We start from the raw sequence: 18,569 nt of genomic DNA, 5'->3' as shown, positions 1-18,569 counted from the left end.
AACCAAGCCCGCTGCAGGGAAATGCAGCGGGCGCTAGGAACGTACAGTTCTCGTCGGCGGGCTGGTCGGCGGCGGGCTGTTTTCGGCGGCGGCGGCCTGACGCGGCGAGAGGCGCTTCGCTTCTCTCGCCGCGTCAGGCCGGGAGCAACTTCGAGCAGCACTGCGCGCGGCTCGGAGTTGCTGGAGCTGGGAATCAGAGGGACCAATCGGCAGGCGATTTTCTGTCGTGAGGAAGGGTCCAATCCGGACCCTTCCTCATCACGGACAAAGCCCACCTCAAGGCCCCTTAACGATTTATTTAGTCCGTGGCGCCCGCGGCGCCACGGGGGGTTTAAAGATGTGTCCAGCCCAAGGTCACCCAGCTGGGTGCTTCTGGAGGAGGAACGTGGAATCAAACCCAGCTCTCCAGATTAGAAGTCTGCACTCTTAACCAATACTCCAAGCTGGCTCTCAAGGGTAGGTTAAGCTGAGAGTATGTGATTGACCCAAGGGAGGTGAGGCTGAGAGAGGCCTGATATTACTGCTCGGTGAGAACAGCTTTATCAGTGCTGTGGGGAGCCCAAGTTCACCCAGGCTGCGTGGAGGAGCAGGGAATCAAATCTGCCCCACCAGATTAGAAGAAGAGTATGTTCTTATATGCTGCTTTCTCTACCAGAAGGAGTCTCAAAGGGGCTTCCAATTGCCTTCCCTTTCCTCTCCCCACAACAGACACCCTGTGCAGTGGGTGAGACGGAGAGAGCCCTGATATTACTGCTTGGTTAGAACAGTTTTGTCAGTGCTGTGGTGAGCCCAAAGTCACCCAGCTGGCTGCATGTGGAGAAGTGGGAATCAAACCCGGTTTGCCAGATTAGAAGCCCACGCACCTAACCACTACACCAGGCTGGCTTAGGTTCTGATGAGATCAGGCTGGGCTAGCTTGAGCTACTCAGGTCAGGTACTCAGGTACACCCCTCCTACATGTACCTGGACTTGCTGTAGCCTTCTAGAAGCAACATTTCTTTTCTACCAGAAACGTTCCTCATGCATGCACCAGGGGGCAGTCAAGGAAATAACTTCTTTTCTCCGCAAAGAAAATGAAAGGATGAAATTCAATTTGGAATTGGCTCCCTTGGAATAACCGTGGAATCAAGAGGAAGGGGGACTTTTCCCTCCAGTTTGTTGCTGACAACCTTATGTGTGGATATCAGAGAGATAAGAAAAGCATAAATGATAACAGAGTCATTTCATTCTCTCACAGCCAGCTAGCATTCAGCAGCAGGTGAGAAGCTTATTAGAAAAAAAGATTGATAGATTTTGCGAAGCTACCTGGGCCAGGTAGATAAATGGCTGTGCATGGGTGCCTCTCCTGTTCCTTTTGCAAATGGCATCTTTCATTAAGGCTGATGGATTAGGGACACTCCTTGAGTGCAGGACTTGCCTGTGAACAGTTTTCAGTAGTGTTGATTGTGCCCTGATGAGTTGCTCAAGCAGTATTTCCTGTGTAAGAACTGTAGTGCCTAATTAACCCTGATTCTCTGAATCTGATGGAGCCTATCACCGATGAGTCTAGCTAGGCAAGGATCCCACTGCTGCTCAGGAAGTCAAGGTTTTAGGATTGCAGCACATGGTGGCACAGAATGTGGTTGAATTGCATCTGATTATGGTAATCCGATAGATTGGTCAAGGTAAGAGACCAATAGTGTTTGGAAGGGGTCTCTAGGTTCATCTAGTATAACCCCCTGCACAATGCAGGGACTCACAACTTCATGTCCGCCCATGGGGACCCCCATTTAATGCCCAAGTGATCCCCCCCCCCCACCAACACTACCAAAAATCCCCAGAATCCAGCCTGGCCTGGAGGAAATTCACCTACCATCCCACGGTGGCAGTCAGCAATTCCCTGGGTATGCAAGGAAAGGCCACAAGAGACAAACACTGGCACATCCCTTCCTGCCCACCCACTCACAGTCTGCCTAAGTTCATAAGATCAGCATTTCTGTCGTTGACTATCTAGCCTCTGTTTAAAAACTTGCAGCCAAGGAGAACCCATCCCCTCCCAAGGAAGCCTGTTCCTCTGAGGAACTGCTCTGTCAGGAACTTCTTCCAGATGTTTAGCTGAAAATTCTTTTGAATTAATTTCAACCCATTGGTTCTTGTCCAACCCTCTGCGGCAACAGAAAACAACTCTGCTCCATCCTCTAAGTGACGGCCCTTCAAGTATGTGAAGATGCTTATCATATCACCTCCCCATTATAGAATCATAGAATCATAGAGTTGGAAGGGGCCATACAGGCCATCTAGTCCAACCCCCTGCTCAATGCAGGATCAGCCCTAAGCATCCTAAAGCATCCAAGAAAAGTCTGTATCCAACCTTTGCTTGAAGACTGCCAGTGAGGGGGAGCTCACCACCTCCTTAGGCAGCATATTCCACTGCTGAACTACTCTGTGAAAAATTTTTTTCCTGATATCTAGCCTATATCGTTGTATTTGTAGTTTAAACCATTACTGCGTGTCCTTTCCTCTGCAGCCAACAGATACAGTATCATTAACAGAGGCTTCCGATGTGGAAATGGACTTGTAAAGCTATTCATGGAGTCCAGGCAAATAATATCATCACCTAGTAAACAATATCCCATTAGGCCTGTATTAAAATAGTAGGATGCTTTCTCCAACCTGCACAAGGGACAGAGGCTGTCAGAGGGCAAATTGTGGGCAGAGGGCAAGACTGAATGAAGAAGCTGGCTGCATCAAGGCTAGCTGCATACCTACCTGCTGTCAAGGTGCAACCGACTTACAGTCACCCCAGCAAGAGACTTTCTAGATAAATGAGAAACAGAAGTGGTTTGCCATTCCTCTGCAGGGTCTTCCTTGGCAGTCTCCCAACGTTGTACTGAACATGCTTGGCTTCTGAAATCTGACAGGTTTGAACAATATCATGCTGCCTCCCCTCCCCCAGCCCATTTACTGGTAACCAAAGGGAAGGGAATTCTCACAACCCCCTTTTCATATGCAGACAAAACCATTGCATTGTTAACTACAAACTCTGCACTGCATATTTTGGTCTCTTGTACAATGCTCCTCATTTCTGGGAATGGTCCAAAAATTGCATTTTTACTATGGCACGTTTAGGCCCAACAGCATGGCAGGACTTCAGCTGGAAGGGACGCAAGTCAACGGGCAATTATGGTAATTGAAAGTGGCATTGATCGGCTGCTCCTTCCGAATGCAGAAAGCTCCATAAGTGGTGGGTGGTGAGGAATGAATGCAGGTATTTGACAGGCTCCTGCAGAGTAATTGTCAATAGTGATGCTAAACAGGAGGGCCATCCGTCTAGCTTCCCGTCACTCAGAAAATGCCCAGTTTGCAGCTCCCCCTTGGCAGGAGCTTGCCTTGAATACTTTTCCACGGACTGATAAGCCCCCACCATTACAACGCCTTATCTCGTCTGCTTCACAGGACTCCTTTCAAAATAAAGATGTGAATCATATTCTACTTGACAGGACGACAATGACGAAACTCGTTCATATAAAATGTACCCAAAAGGGGCAAAGGACTATATTTCCATTCACAGACTTAAACACAATAAAATCAAAGTCCAGTAGCACCTTTAAGACCAACAAAGATTTTATTGTGCTACTTCAGACCAACACGGCTACTCATTTGAATCTAGACTTAAACACATCTTCTATCATATCATATATATGTTTGGCACCCAAAGAAAACGCCTGTGTAAAATGGCAACGCATTTCCAATAAAGGTAAAGGTAAAGGTATCCCCTGTGCAAGCACTGAGTCATGTCTGACCCTTGGGGTGACGCCCTCCAGCGTTTTCATGGCAGACTCAATACGGGGTGATTTGCCAGTGCCTTCCCCAGTCATTACCGTTTACCCCCCAGCAAGCTGGGTACTCATTTTACCGACCTCGGAAGGATGGAAGGCTGAGTCAACCTTGAGCCGGCTGCTGGGATCGAACTCCCAGCCTCATGGGCAAAGCTTTCAGATGGCTGCCTTACCACTCTGTGCCACAAAGCAGTGAATAATTCACAGGCATAAACCAATCCATCCTTCTATCTCAGGCTTTCTTAACACGCTGGCAGGGGCTCATGGTAATTGTAGTCCATGGACATCTGGAGTGTTACAGTTTGGCCACCCCTGCCATACATGGTTATCTTGACCCACTCCCACCCCAAAATGGCCAATGATGGGCCTGGAGGGGATAGAAAGGGGAGGGGCTTATTGCACATGGTAGCAACTGGAGTCCAGAATATTTTCATTTTGACTTAACTGCATTGGGGAGGTGACGGGGGCAGATGCCTGCCCTAGCTCTGTTCTCAGACCAGCAGAGTAGGCCGCTGGGCTGTTTCAGGCATTGGAGGGGGGAGGGGGTGATGGAGAATGACATCACATTCTGTGGGAGGATCTGGGTGATGGCATTTCTGGGGGTGTGGCAGGGAATCAACAGCCTGGAGGAACTACACAGCACTGCATTAAGGACCAGTGAAATCCATAAAACCACATTATTATTAAGGTAAAGATATCCCCTGTGCAAGCATGTCTAGCGTTTTCATGGCAGACTCAATACGGGGCGGTTTTGCCATTGCCTTCCCCAGTCATTACCATTTTACCACCCAAAACGCAAGCTGGGTACTCATTTTACCGACCTCAGAAGGATGGAAGGCTGAGTCAATCTTGAGCTGGCTGCTGGGATCGAACTCCCAGCCGTATAGGCAGAGCTTCAGACTGCATGTCTGCTGCCTTACCACTCTGCACCACAAGAGGCTCTCTTACATTATTATTATTATAGAGGCAGAAAAACTGAAAGTGTGAAATAATTTAAAAGCATCCTCAGACAGATCTGTCATTGAACAAATCCACAAGATTTCATGATGACTTCCCCTGTACTTCTTTAATTTCTACCCTATGTTTTGGTTCAAAAGAATCCCCAAGTCGGCATACGCAGAACCACTCCTACGTGGGACCTGGGGAATCCTTTGGAATTACAGGTCACCTCCAGGCTACAGAGATTATTTCCCCTGGAGAATAAGGATTTTAGAGTGAACTGTGGGGCATTATACCCTATTGAGGTCCCCGTTCTCCTCAAGCACCGCCCCCAAATCTCCAGGAGTTTCCTGACCTGGAGCTGGCAACCTTACCCCTTTGTTGGTGTCCAGAGGGACTGTGCAATCCATCTCCGTGCCACCCCCCCCCCCAAGCAAAGCAAAAAACTCCTCCTCCTGGCTGAGTTGGCAACTGGACAGCTAGCAGGCCAAACAAGGTCAGTTAAGCATTGTATACCACTGAGGAAGTTAGGGCCTCTGTCTGCAAGCCCACCCCTGCCAAATCTCCAGGCTACGAACTGGCTCCTTCAGAGGACCAACCAAGTCTTTAATTAGCTCCTTTTTAAAAATCAAAGGCTGCCAAATCCCAACTAGTGGGGTTGAAGCTGACTCTGTCTCGATGGGTATGGAGCCTGGAGAGTTTATCTAGGGGTTTCCTGATCTAGCAATTGACTGATGAAACCCCCACCCCACTCCCACCTCCCTTTGGCATAATCTCAGCATGCAGTCCATTTGTTTTGCTTGGCTCTCGAATTCGGATCTAAGGACTGCCTGTGGCATTTCTTAAAAACCTTATCAGTGTTTCTTGGTCATGGAAGACGGAACTGTCCTGAAAACACAGCTTGCCCACTGTTTGCTTGTTTTCTTTATTCAAACCCAGACTTTGTTAGTCCAATCTCGGAAGCTGAGCAGAATCGGCCCTGATTAGTATTTTGGTGGGAGACCGCCAAGGAAGTCCTGGGTCGCAGGTATTGGCAGACCACCTCAAAACGCCTCTTGCCCCCAGACCCCATGAGAGATTGCCATACGTCGGTCGTGACTTAAAAGCAAAACAGACTTTGTTCCCATTAGGAAGTGAAAGCAGCTTGCAACGTCCTTCTCCTCTCCTCTGTCTTATCCTCACAACAACCACCCTGTGGAGTAGGTCAGGCTGAGAAAGAGTCACTGGCCTAGGGTTGCCTAGCAACCAGTGGGGAGGGCAGTGGGAGGTCTCGGCTTCTGTGTTGCCGGCCTAGGCTTCCTCCCATCGCCAGCAAGTCCCCCCTGCTGACCAGTTGATTAAAAGCGAGGGGAGGGGGCTGCTACAGTGGATGGCCCACCTCGGCAGGGGGCTGACAGCCCTAGAGTGGCCCAAGGTCAGCCACAGAGCTTCCTTGGCAGACCAGAGATTCAAGCCTGGTTCTTTGGGATCCTTATCGGACCATTGAACCAAGCCCTTTTCAATCTTTTGACCATGGAGGAGTCTCTGAAATATTTTTCAGGCTTAGACCTTGAACCAGGCCCAGGCAAGAGGCCGAGTTCATTAAGGCAGGTTATAAGGGAAGGGTTGGGCTAGAACTCACTACCTCAGGATGTGGGAAGGTTAACGGCTTAGGAGGATTTAAAAGATGGTTGGATACATTGACAGATGACGGATCTGTCTCTGGATATTCGCTGGTGTAGCTTAGGTGGGTTCTCAGTATCAGGTGTACTAAATGTAGAGTGGGACGACCAGGTGGCTTGTTTCTAACTTCATCCCTCTGCATATTCATTTAGCTCTAGGATCATGAATGCCTGGACAAGGAAAGTGCCATCAAGTCACAGCCGGTCTAGGGATCACCTGATTTTACAGCTCACCTGCAGGCCACAGAGATCCATCCCCTGGAGGCTGCTTTGGGGGGGGGGGCACTCCATGGAGTTCCCTGCCCTAAATCCCATCCAATCCCAGCTCCACCCCCAAAGTCTCCAGGTATTTCCCAACCCAGAGCTGGCACCCATACATTAAGTCTCAGCCGACATAGGCCAGCCCCATAGAGCAGGGCTCTATGTCCATGGACTACAGTTCCTATGATCCCCTGCCAGCAGGTGCAGATAGGAAGCGTAGTCCATGGACATGAGGAGAGCTACAATTTGGCCACCCCTGCCACAGAGTATTCTTGGCAAGAGACTAGCAGAGTTGGTTTGCCGTTGCCTGCCTCTGTGTAGCAGCCCTGGACATCTTTGGTGTCCTTCCGTCCACATACCAACCAGGGCTGGCCCTGCTTAGCTTCCAAGTTCTGATGAGGTTGGGCTAAAGAGACCAACACAATTTGGGGAGGCTTTTGTTCATGGTTCTTTGTTTTAACCAAGTGGATGGGTTGCTACTGCTTACCTGGATGGCCCAAGCTGACCTGATCTCATTCATGTTCAAGAGTCTCATCTACAGAACGGTGGCCAGGGCCTCCCTTGTACACCCCCTTCCTATTTAAGTGTTGCTTCTAAATACCAGATTCCACAGACAAATACATCAGAAAAGTAGACTGTGGAGCTGCCCTAATGCGTTAACTTTTGGAAGGATGGCAGCGTTTGAAACAAAGCAATCCCCCTCTTGAAATTGAACAGGTTTGGGATTGGCCCTGTCCCTGATGGGAACCTGATAAGAAATCCTGTGTACTTCTGGCTTGAACTCTCCAGATGGAAGGCAAGATAGATGTGGAAGGATAAACAGAAGGCATGCCCTGACAATGGACCATCGCTAGGGTTGCCAACAGACAAGATGCAGGTGAGCCGGCTCTTTTGATATTTATCTTAAAAGCACCGCTAGCAGTTGCAAAGGCGATCAGAGCAGCAGCCCTGGGAAGGAGGGAAAGTGTTAAACCCTCCTGCTCAGCCACTGGTTTCCCAGTCTGAGCAGTGCCCCCTCCCCAAAGCTGCTCTTTGTTCTGCTGGGGGTGGGAATAAATATAGCCTCATGAAATGGGTTTACACAGAGAGGAGTGTCAGTGCTGTGGGGTGGTGGGAAATCAAAGAGAAATTTCTGAACAGTAACCTATGGTTATGTTCAAGGACAGAAGTTTCTGATATAAATTATCACCCTGAAGGTGCACAGCTAAAACTCAAGAACATTTAGAAACACCAAGATGATTATTTAGGAACACCAAGCGTACGCGTTTGTTGACATGAGAGCCTGCTGTCATAATGGCTGAGCAATATGGGTCAAATGAGACACTAGGTAAGAGATCTATAAGCGGCTCTCCTAATTTTTACTTGGTGGAGTGGTTAAGAGTGGCAGCTTCTAATCTAGAGGTTTGATTCCTCTCTCCTCCTCAGCTGGGTGACCTTGGGGCAGTCACAGTTTTCTCAGAGAGCTCTCAGCCTTACTTATCTCAGTGGGTGTCTGTTGTGGGCATAGAATCATAGAGTTGGAAGGGGCCATACAGGCCATCTAGTCCAACCCCCTGCTCAACGCAGGATTAGCCCTAAGCATCCTAGAGGCAGAGGAAGGGTAGGTGATTGTAAGCCGCTTTGAGTCTCCTTGGGCAGTGAAAAGTAGGACACAAAAAGTCAGTTCTCTCAATGGATGGGTGGGAGGGTGGATAGATGATAGATTATAGAGGATGGATGGATAGATGGATGGATGGGTGGGGGTGGGGGGTGGGTGATAGATGGATGGATGGATGGATGGATGGATGGATGGATGGATGGATGGATGGATTGAGGCATGGAGGCATGGAGGCATGGAGGCAGGATTTGATGCTTCCCCTGAGGTGTTTCCCCAGTGGAAATCCCCCCAGCTAGGGTTGCCAGGTCCTTCCTGGCAACTTGTGGGGAATGGCGGGGGGATTTACCAGGAGCAGCAGGGAAGCCCATCCAATGTACAGCAATGAGTCCACCTCACTGCCGATATGACCCAGAAGTAACATAATCATGTTTGGGACATCAAGGTGACGGTGGCTTGCCATTGTCTACCTCTGCGCTGAACCATGGACTTCTTTGGTTGCTTGGTGGCCAACTCTGCTTGGTTTCCAAGCTGACAGGAGAGAGGTATTCAAGGTGCTGTTAGGAAGAAAATCATGGAATAACAAATATAAATAACAGCAGACCCAGATGACAATTACTACCAGCGAAAAGATTAAGGTATATGCATTAATTTGGTGGAATTGTGCCCTCACCTGGATGGCCCAGGTAGGCCAATCTCATCAGATCTTGGAAGCTAGGCCAGATCACCCCAGGTTACTACTTGGATGGGAGACCACCAAGGAAGTCCAGGATTGCAATGAAGAGCCAGGTGGCATCAAACTTCCTCTGAACTTCTCTTCCCTTGAAAACTCAGTGGGGTCACCATAAGTCAGCAATGACTTGAGGGCACTTTCTACAACCAGAACCATCCCCCAGATCCATCACACACACACAGCAGCTCCTGTTTAACATTAATGTAAATGTCAGTCAATCTGATCATGGGTTTCTCAGGTGTATTTTCCTTCAAAGCTCACTTATGATCAGAGGCTGTGGTCTTATGCAAAGTTCTCCCAAGTGGGCTGTCTGCAGCCTGGAGAGAGGAAAAAGGACCTCTCCCTTTGTGTTAAGTCACTTCTGACTTATGATGATCTACAAATTAATGACCTTCCAAGCATCCCACAGGGCTTGCAAGCTGAGAGTGTTGATTGAGTCAGTCTATCCCACGCTGGGTCTCCCTCTTTCCCTGCTGCCTTCAACTTTCCATTGTTGTTTTCTTTCAGTGATCCTTGTCACCAAGGATCATAATGTCACCAAAGATGGTTAGCCTCAGTGTAGTCATTTTAGATTCTAGGGAGAATTCATGCTTGATCTGATCTACAACCCCCCCCCTTTTTTTTTTTTTTTTGCCTTTTAGGAATTATCTTGATCTTGTTTTCCAGAGACACATCCTTACACTTCCTGCTCTTTTGCGTATACCTCCTCCCTGCTTGCCTCCAGCATGAACAAACAGAATGACTGCAGATTCTCTCCTCTCCTCTTTCTATACACCATTCTCTTCTTAATAAAAATATTGTATTCTTTTAAGCAAGCTGGTCCTTTACCCCTCTTTGTGTTTTTAAACTCGATCAACACCATCTCCTTATTTCTCGTTTACAGTCTCCCTTTTGGTTGATGATGGAGAAGAACAGAAAATCTTAAACAATTTCAGTTCCTTCACTGTTAACCTTCAAAGTTGTGTAAGTCTTTAACAGAGGTGTAATGGGATGTTGTTCACCAGGTGATGTCATTTCTCCAGGTTTGTTGGCAACTGTAACTCTCAACCTTAGTGTCAGCAAGCCCACTAATAATAGTGGTGTAATTCCAAGGACTGTGGTGATAGATTAGGATATGTGCATTCAGCTAGAATTCACAGTTTCACTTCAGGAATTTAGTCCCGTCCCCCACCCCACCCCACCCCACCCCACCCCATGCGTGTATGGGGTGTGTGTGAATTTGTTATTGATGAAAAGTTGTCTGAGTGTAAGTTTCCTTGAGTGCTTTTTCTAGAAAGGTGGTGTAAGAATGGACGATACAAATTAAAACAATCTAACAAGTGGAATAAGTACTAGAGCTGACTTTCTCAACTAGGGTTATGTGAAACCCTGGAGTTTCTTGACAGCCCTGGAAGGGTTTCCTGAATGGGTGGGGGTTAATTAATTTGTAATATATTTTTTTAATTTGTTAACCATTTATCGGATGATATGACCATATATTGCCATGTTGACCTGCTGCACCTCCTAAAATAGCCAATGATGGGCCTGAAGGGGGTGGGAAGAGGAGGAGCCATGAGTGGGCGTGTACGCAACTATCCTTCACACCACTTCTGGGGGTTCTGAAAGCCTGAGGAATGTTTCCGGAGTTTCTCAATGGTAAAAAAGTTGAGAAAGGCTGTAGGATGTGAAATACTTTGAACTAAGGCTGTAACTGGGATTTCCTTCTGAGTAAATTGCCCTGTCAAGCTGCAAAAGTGTCTACAAAAATGACTTCAGCATCTTTTTTCACCTATCTGCACATGTATACGTATTAATGTTAGTAGCTTATAATACAGTCATAGCCTCGAAGAAGACAAACGAAGCAGTGATCTAGCTGCTTATAAAGACTTCCTTTCCAGATCACATGCAGGCAAGTCTCACTGAACCCAAGGAGTTGGCGAAGAGTTGCCCGCTAGCCTGAAGAAAATATATCCTGCCCTGTTAATAGAAACATAACTATTTACCAAATGGTGTTATTTACCTGCAGGCCATAAAAATCTTCAGCAGCCCTTTCCCAAAATATTAAACCTCTATTAAAGGGACATGACATTTTTTTCTCCATGCCTGTCTGCAAGTCTGCTTCAAAACTAAATGAAGTAGTGTGCTTGCTCATGAAAGCTTGTACTTTGTTGGTCTTAAAGGCACGCGTGGACTCCAACTTTGATCTGCTGCCTTAGACCAACATGGCTACACACCTGAAATCAAAACAAAAAATGCTAACTGGATCGTTCCATTTAAAAATATGAAGCTCTTAGCATAGCCCAACCTCATCAGATCATGGGGGCTGAGCTGGGTCTTAGGTAAGGGACCACCAAGGCAAGCTCTGTTTTTCAGAGCTTGCTTGGATAGCAATAAGTTGACCTGATAGGGCTTTAGAAACACACAGTTAAGTAAGAAAAAGACCACCTGCCCTACTTCCAAGATTTTGCCCTTCTAAATTCAGATTGGAGGCTACCAGGTGAATGGTACAGTAAGCAAGCTCAGGGCAAGACCAGAGACAAGGTGGGAGATATCATCAAGGAAGTTCAGAAGGCCCAGTTTCTTAGGCACATTCAACAAAATCCAATAAGGACAGTAGACAATCTACTCAGAGACAGTAGACCGGCCTTTCTCAACCAGAGTTTCTTGATGACCCTGGAAGGGTTTCTCAAACTGGTAGGAGTTAATTAATTTTAATATATTTTTTAAATTTGTTGAACATTTATTGGGTGATATGACCATATGTAATCATGTCAACCCACCTCCCAAAATGGGGGTGAAAAGGGGAAGGACCCCAGGTAGGCATGTACAAAGCTTTGCTTCCCAACCAAATTTTGCATGATCACACCACTTCTGGGGTTTCTTGAAGAAAGTTTCAGGGGGTTCTCAATGGTAAAAAAATTGAGAAAGCCTGCCGTAGACCATTCTTGGCTTCTAATGAATTGAGCAAAACAGGATGGCTCTTAATCATGTGCCTAAATCTGTAAGGAGAACCAATTTCTTTTAGTAATGAGTGAGCTGTGCCAAGTCCCTTTCCAGTCCCAGGCTGATAGTATCAAATGCGCACATAAATTCCAACTCAGCAGTTTCTCATGGAGCAATTTTTGGATTGGAACTAAGCAATGGAATTAGCATCTATGCATAAGCAGTGGGAAGGATACACTTCAGCCTTGCACCTAAAGTGGCCCAGCTCCAGAGAGTGGCTGGAGATTTCCTGGGATTACACCTGATCGCCAGGAGACAAAGATCAGAGAGAATGGCCCCTATTGAAGGTGGACTCTGGGCAATTATACCCCACTGAAGTTCTTGCCCAAACCTCACTCTCTTCAGGCTCCACCTCCACACCCAAAACCATGTAATCTGAATTTTAAGTTGAGAACCACTGTGGTGTAGTGGTTAGAGCAGTTTTTATGAACTTTTTTACCATTGAGAAATCCCTCAAACATTTTTTAGGCTTTGAGAAACCCCGGAAATGGCACGATTGTGCAGAATATGTTTGGGAAGCATATCTGTGCATACACCCACCCATTCCCTCCAGGCCCAGCAGTGTAAGCTACCTCGCAGAATTGTCACAAGGATAAAAAATGGAACAGAAAAGGAGAATATAAGCCATTTTTGGTTCCGTGCGGGAGAAAGGTGGGATATAAACAAACTGTCTAAATAAATAAACATTAAATCCCCTAGCTTTTTTACTCCCCTTTTTGTCATCTCTTGAGTTTGTAAAGGTAAAGGTAAAGGTATCCCCTGTGCAAGCACCGAGTCATGTCTGACCCTTGGGGTGACGCCCTCCAGCGTTTTCATGGCAGACTCAATACGGGGTGGTTTGCCAGTGCCTTCCCCAGTCATTACCGTTTACCCCCCAGCAAGCTGGGTACTCATTTTACCGACCTCGGAAGGATGGAAGGCTGAGTCAATCTTGAGCCGGCTGCTGGGATTGAACTCCCAGCCTCATGGGCAAAGCTTTCAGATGGCTGCCTTACCACTCTGCGCCACAAGAGGCTCTCTCTTGAGTTTGTACTGCAGTATAATTCCCTCCTCCCTGGATGGCAAGACATTCAAGGGTGGTTTTCCTTGGGTCGATTCCTTTCTGAGGACTGGAGATTCTTAGCATGGTATGTGTGGGGGGGGGGGTTGCTTTATTTAAACACACACACACAAGTATTGCACAGGCACAAAGGTACAGCGTGGCAGATCCCCGCGGGAGAGATCGAACATTCACTTTCCAAAGTTTCAACCAACTCATCAGTGGTGGTCTGCCTCTCTCTCTTTTTCTCCCATAAGCGTCTTTTCTTTCTTTCTTTTCATTAACACACTCACATACTCACATTCAGCTTGGGGGGAAGTCTTCTCTCCCACGCTTTAATGAGTACTTGGACAGAGCAACTTCCTAATAATTAAGGCCCATTGATGCCTAGAATCCTTATTTCTGATTCAGGCTGACCTCTCAGCCATCAGGAATGCCCCTCAGCTTCACATGTTTTCCTTCTACCCCTGGGGCTCGCAAATATCTCCCTTTCTGTCTCAAATTCCTCTTCTCCTTTTCAGCATTCAATAGGTTAAAGGGTTTTGTCTGCTCCCGTCTGGCAGCTACCCATAGACACTTTAAAAATGGAGTTCTAAACCTGCTTCTACTCAGCTCTCTGAACTCCTGTTTAAAGATGACTACTGCGATAACTATTTTGACCTGACCTGGATAGCCTGATTTCATCAGATCATGGAATCATAGAGTTGGAAGGGACCTCCAGGATCAACCGCCTACACAATGCAGGAACTCACAACTGCCTGCCTACCCATGGTAACCCCAATTTTATGCTCGTGGTCCCTCCCCCCCCCCCATCCAAAATCTCCAGAATCCAACCTGACCTGGAGGAAATTCACCTAACAGCCCACAGTGGTGATCAGCAATTCCCTGGGTAGGCAAGGAAGGGCCACAAGAGACAAACACTGGCACATCCCTTCCTTCCCACCCACTCACAATCTGCTTAAGTTCATAAAATCAGCATTTCTGTCAGATGACTATCTAAGCTCTGCTTAAAAAATTCCAAAGAGAAGATCTCGGAGGCTAAGCACAGTTGGCTCCAGGGAGTATTGGAAGAGAGACCCCCAGGGCTGCTCTTTAGAGCAGGCAAGGAGAAACCACCTTTGAACATCTCCTACCTTGAAAACCCTACGGGGTAATCACAACTGCATTACAGCTTGACAACAAAACAAACAAGTATCAAATCCAGGACAGATTTCATTCTGCCCACAGTTTGAAAGGAAAAAGCAAGAGGTGAAAAAGCAGCAAGTCCCCAGGAGGGAGAGGCAGTGAAATGAAGGAATAAACCACAATGAATATGAGACTGGGAAATGTTCCAAACAGGCCATGTAGAGAACATCAAACATGGGTTTTCCAGCTCTGGGTTGGGAAATTCCTAGAGTTTTCAGTGAAGAGGTTCAGGAGGGACTAGCCAAGGCCCCTTGGGAAACTTCCATGGCAGAGTAGGGATTCATTTGAACATTTATCTTTTAAATTCTACTCCAGTGCTCTAACCCAAATGTTTTGAGCCCACAGTAGCCTTTGGAATTCTGACAGAGTGTGGCAGACAGAGCTACAAAATGGCTGCTGCAGCTTACCTTCAGTCACAGGGTGCAAAAGTGCTGCAAGGATCATGTGAAGCAATGGCTGATATTGAAGAAGAGTTGGTTCTTATATGCCGCTTTTCCCTACCCGAAGGAGTCTCAAAGTGGCTTACAGTCGCCTTCCCTTTCCTCTCCCCACAACAGACAGCCTGTGAGGTAGATGAGGCTGAGAGAGCCCTATTAACAAAGATGAGTTGGTTCTTATACGCTGCTTTTCTCTACCCGAAGGAGTCTCAAAGCAGTTTACATTCACCTTCCCTGTCTTCTCCCCACAACAGACATCCTGTGAGGTAAATGAGGCTGAGAGAGCCCTGAGATTACTGAAGAAGAAGAAGAGTTGGTTCTTATATGCTGCTTTTCTCTACCCGAAGGAGTCTCAAAGCAGCTTACATTCACCTTCCCTTTCCTCTCCCCACAACAGACATCCTGTGAGGTAAATGAGGCTGAGAGAGCCCTGAGATTACTGAAGAAGAAGAAGAGTTGGTTCTTATATGCTGCTTTTCTCTACCCGAAGGAGTCTCAAAGCAGCTTACATTCACCTTCCCTTTCCTCTCCCCACAACAGACATCCTGTGAGGTAAATGAGGCTGAGAGAGCCCTGAGATTACTGAAGAAGAAGAAGAGTTGGTTCTTATATGCTGCTTTTCTCTACCCGAAGGAGTCTCAAAGCAGCTTACATTCACCTTCCCTTTCCTCTCCCCACAACAGACATCCTGTGAGGTAAATGAGGCTGAGAGAGCCCTGAGATTACTGAAGAAGAAGAGTTGGTTCTTATATGCTGCTTTTCTCTACCCGAAGGAGTCTCAAAGCAGCTTACATTCACCTTCCCTTTCCTCTCCCCACAACAGACATCCTGTGAGGTAAATGAGGCTGAGAGAGCCCTGAGATTACTGAAGAAGAAGAAGAGTTGGTTCTTATATGCTGCTTTTCTCTACCCGAAGGAGTCTCAAAGCAGCTTACATTCACCTTCCCTGTCTTCTCCCCACAACAGACATCCTGTGAGGTAAATGAGGCTGAGAGAGCCCTGAGATTACTGAAGAAGAAGAAGAGTTGGTTCTTATATGCCGCTTTTCTCTACCCGAAGGAGTTTCGAAGCGGCTTACATTCACCTGCCCTTTCCTCCCCCCACAACAGACACCCTGTGAGGGAGGTGAGGCTGAGAGAGCCCTGAGATTACTGAAGAAGAAGAAGAGTTGGTTCTTATATGCCGCTTTTCTCTACCCAAAGGAGTTTCGAAGTGGCTTACATTCGCCTTCCCTTTCCTCTCCCCACAACAGACACCCTGTGAGGGAGGTGAGGCTGAGAGAGCCCTGAGATTACTGAAGAAGAAGAAGAGTTGGTTCTTGGAGAGCCAGTTTGGTGTAGTGGTTAGGAGTGCGGACTTCTAATCTGGCATGCTGGGTTCGATTCTGCGCTCCCCCACATGCAACCAGCTGGGTGACCTTGGGCTCGCCACGGCACTGATAAAACTGTTCTGACCGGGCAGTGATATCAGGGCTCTCTCAGCCTCACCCACCCCACAGGGTGTCTGTTGTGGGGGGAGGAATGGGAAGGCGACTGTAAGCCGCTTTGAGCCTCCCTCGGGTAGGGAAAAGCGGCATATAAGAACCAACTCTTCTTCTTCTTCTTCTTCTTATATGCCGCTTTTCTCTACCCGAAGGAGTTTCGAAGCGGCTTACATTCGCCTTCCCTTTCCTCTCCCCACAACAGACACCCTGTGAGGGAGGTGAGGCTGAGAGAGCCCTGAGATTACTGAAGAAGAAGAAGAGTTGGTTCTTATATGCCGCTTTTCTCTACCCGAAGGAGTTTCGAAGCGGCTTACATTAGCCTTCCCTTTCCTCTCCCCACAACAGACACCCTGTGAGGGAGGTGAGGCTGAGTGAGCCCTGATATCACTGCCGGTCAGAACAGTTTTATCAATGCCGTGGCAAGCCCAAGGTCACCCAGCTGGCTGCATGTGGGGGAGCGAGGAATCAAACCCGGCTTGCCAGATTAGAAGTCCGCACTTCTAACCACCACACCAAAGTTTTCAAGAATCTGCACAGCCAATCCTCTCTTGAATGGCTGACCAGAAAAAGGCCCATCTGGTCTCATCTTCTTTCTCAAAATACTTGGCAGGCGTCAGGAAATGTCCTGGCCGGCACCACATTGGAAGGATTCCTGCTCTAACCAGTATGCCACACTGGCTTTTCTCAAGCAAAAGTGTAGGGAGAGATAAAAAGCCCCATAGCTAAGAAAACAAAACCTGAACCACGACACTCATGGCCAAGAGCTTTCCTCCCCAGACTGTAAGGGTAGACTGGCCGAGTAGACTGGCCTTGGAGATCCCTTCTATGAAAGAGACCATTGGTGTGCTCTTCTCACCTCTTAAATCACTCTCCCCACCGTCAAAGCAGCCGATCTGGCAATGTGTAATTAAGCCAGAGGTCTGTAGCAAGGATGGCTCCCTGCCAAACCACGTGACTCCTTTCGGCTGCGTATCTATGCATTTGCTGGGGTAGGAAACTTTAATCGCATTTTAATAACTAGGCACTTTGAACTCCATAAATCTAGCTCCCCTGGCTGCTTGTAAACTTTCTCTCTCTGATCTTGAAAAAAGGAATCAGGTTTTCTGTTTCCCTCTTTGAGCAGTTTCTGCATCATCCCTTTGGGGAATCTTGAAGCTTCTAAGGTAGAACCAATGCCAGTTTCTCATCAGCCAGCCGATGCCTGGGGGTCTGAGGGCAGATGGATCCTGCAGTGCTCCTTATATTCTTCTGTGCTGTTTCTGCATGCTTTTGCTAACTGGAATCATCTTCCTCTTTCAAGGCTGTTAACCAACTCTTCTTCTTCTTCTATTTATTATTTATTTGATTTGCATACCACCCTTTCAGGAGCCAGCTATCGGGAAGTGTGCAAAAAGCAGGCAGGATATTTTTTTTCTACTGGTTGCTTCCAATGTCTGGGTTCACCTACTAGAAGGACACCATGTTGACCCATCAAATCAAAAGACTTCCACGAATGTCTGGTGTGGTCTGTGTGGCACTGAGTCAGAGAGACTATTATTTCTGCAAACAGCCTTTCCCAGCCTTTTGACCATGGAGGAGGTCCTGAAACAATTTTTCAGGCTTTGAGGAGTCCCAGAAGTGATGTCACCTGGCCACGTCTCCCTGCCACGCCCCCAGAAGTGCCCTGTCACCGGAAGTGACATCGAGGAGGACTGAGGAGGGAGAGACAGGAGGCAGTTTAAGGGAGGAGTAGGCATGTAGTATCTGGTCCCTCCAAAGTGCAGAAACCATGAGAGAACTCACTCATGCTCAAGCGGGGGGTCACAGGACTGTTGTAAGGACAAAACAACAGGAAGAGAACCTGTAGAGCCTGCCTGAGATCCTTGGGGGAAGTGTAGGGTCGTTCAGTTTTTTTTTTAAGATGGTAAATACATAAAACTAGGAGTAGGAAATGCTGTTAAAATAGAAGCTCCTATGGTTTCATTAAAAGTCTGTTGCAGATCTTACAGCACGCTTTCTTGGGTTCCTCACAGAACTTATATTGCTAATAAATGCATGTAGCCCCTAGTGTTACACCTCCATTTGACTGAGAAAGGATTAAAGACTGGCCTCTCCTGTCTTGTTGCTTGTTTGGCATTCTAATTTTTATCTGGTGTGGAAAATGAGACCCCAGGATTACCTTAGTAATCTGGAGATAGCCCAAAGCCACTGGGAAGGCTGAAGTGGGAACAACAGAGGACTTGTGACATAGACTCCATAGGCCAGGACCTCCACACTGGAAGAGCACTCTTGGCTTCTTCATTTAGCAAGCCGTTTCCATCACAAAGCCCTTTCTTATGGTCCCCATTATGACCCCCATCTTGTCATTATGGCAGCTTTGTTCTGCTAATTAGGGGATTTTCCATTAATGGATTGTGTTGTAAAGAGGAGCCATTTTCTGTGCATTTGAACTAGGGTC

Source organism: Paroedura picta, chromosome 2, assembly GCF_049243985.1.
Source record: "Paroedura picta isolate Pp20150507F chromosome 2, Ppicta_v3.0, whole genome shotgun sequence".
In the NCBI taxonomy this organism is placed as follows: Eukaryota; Metazoa; Chordata; class Lepidosauria; order Squamata; family Gekkonidae; genus Paroedura; species Paroedura picta.
The sequence above is the reverse complement of the archived record's forward strand: the minus strand, read 5'-3'. Positions refer to the sequence as shown.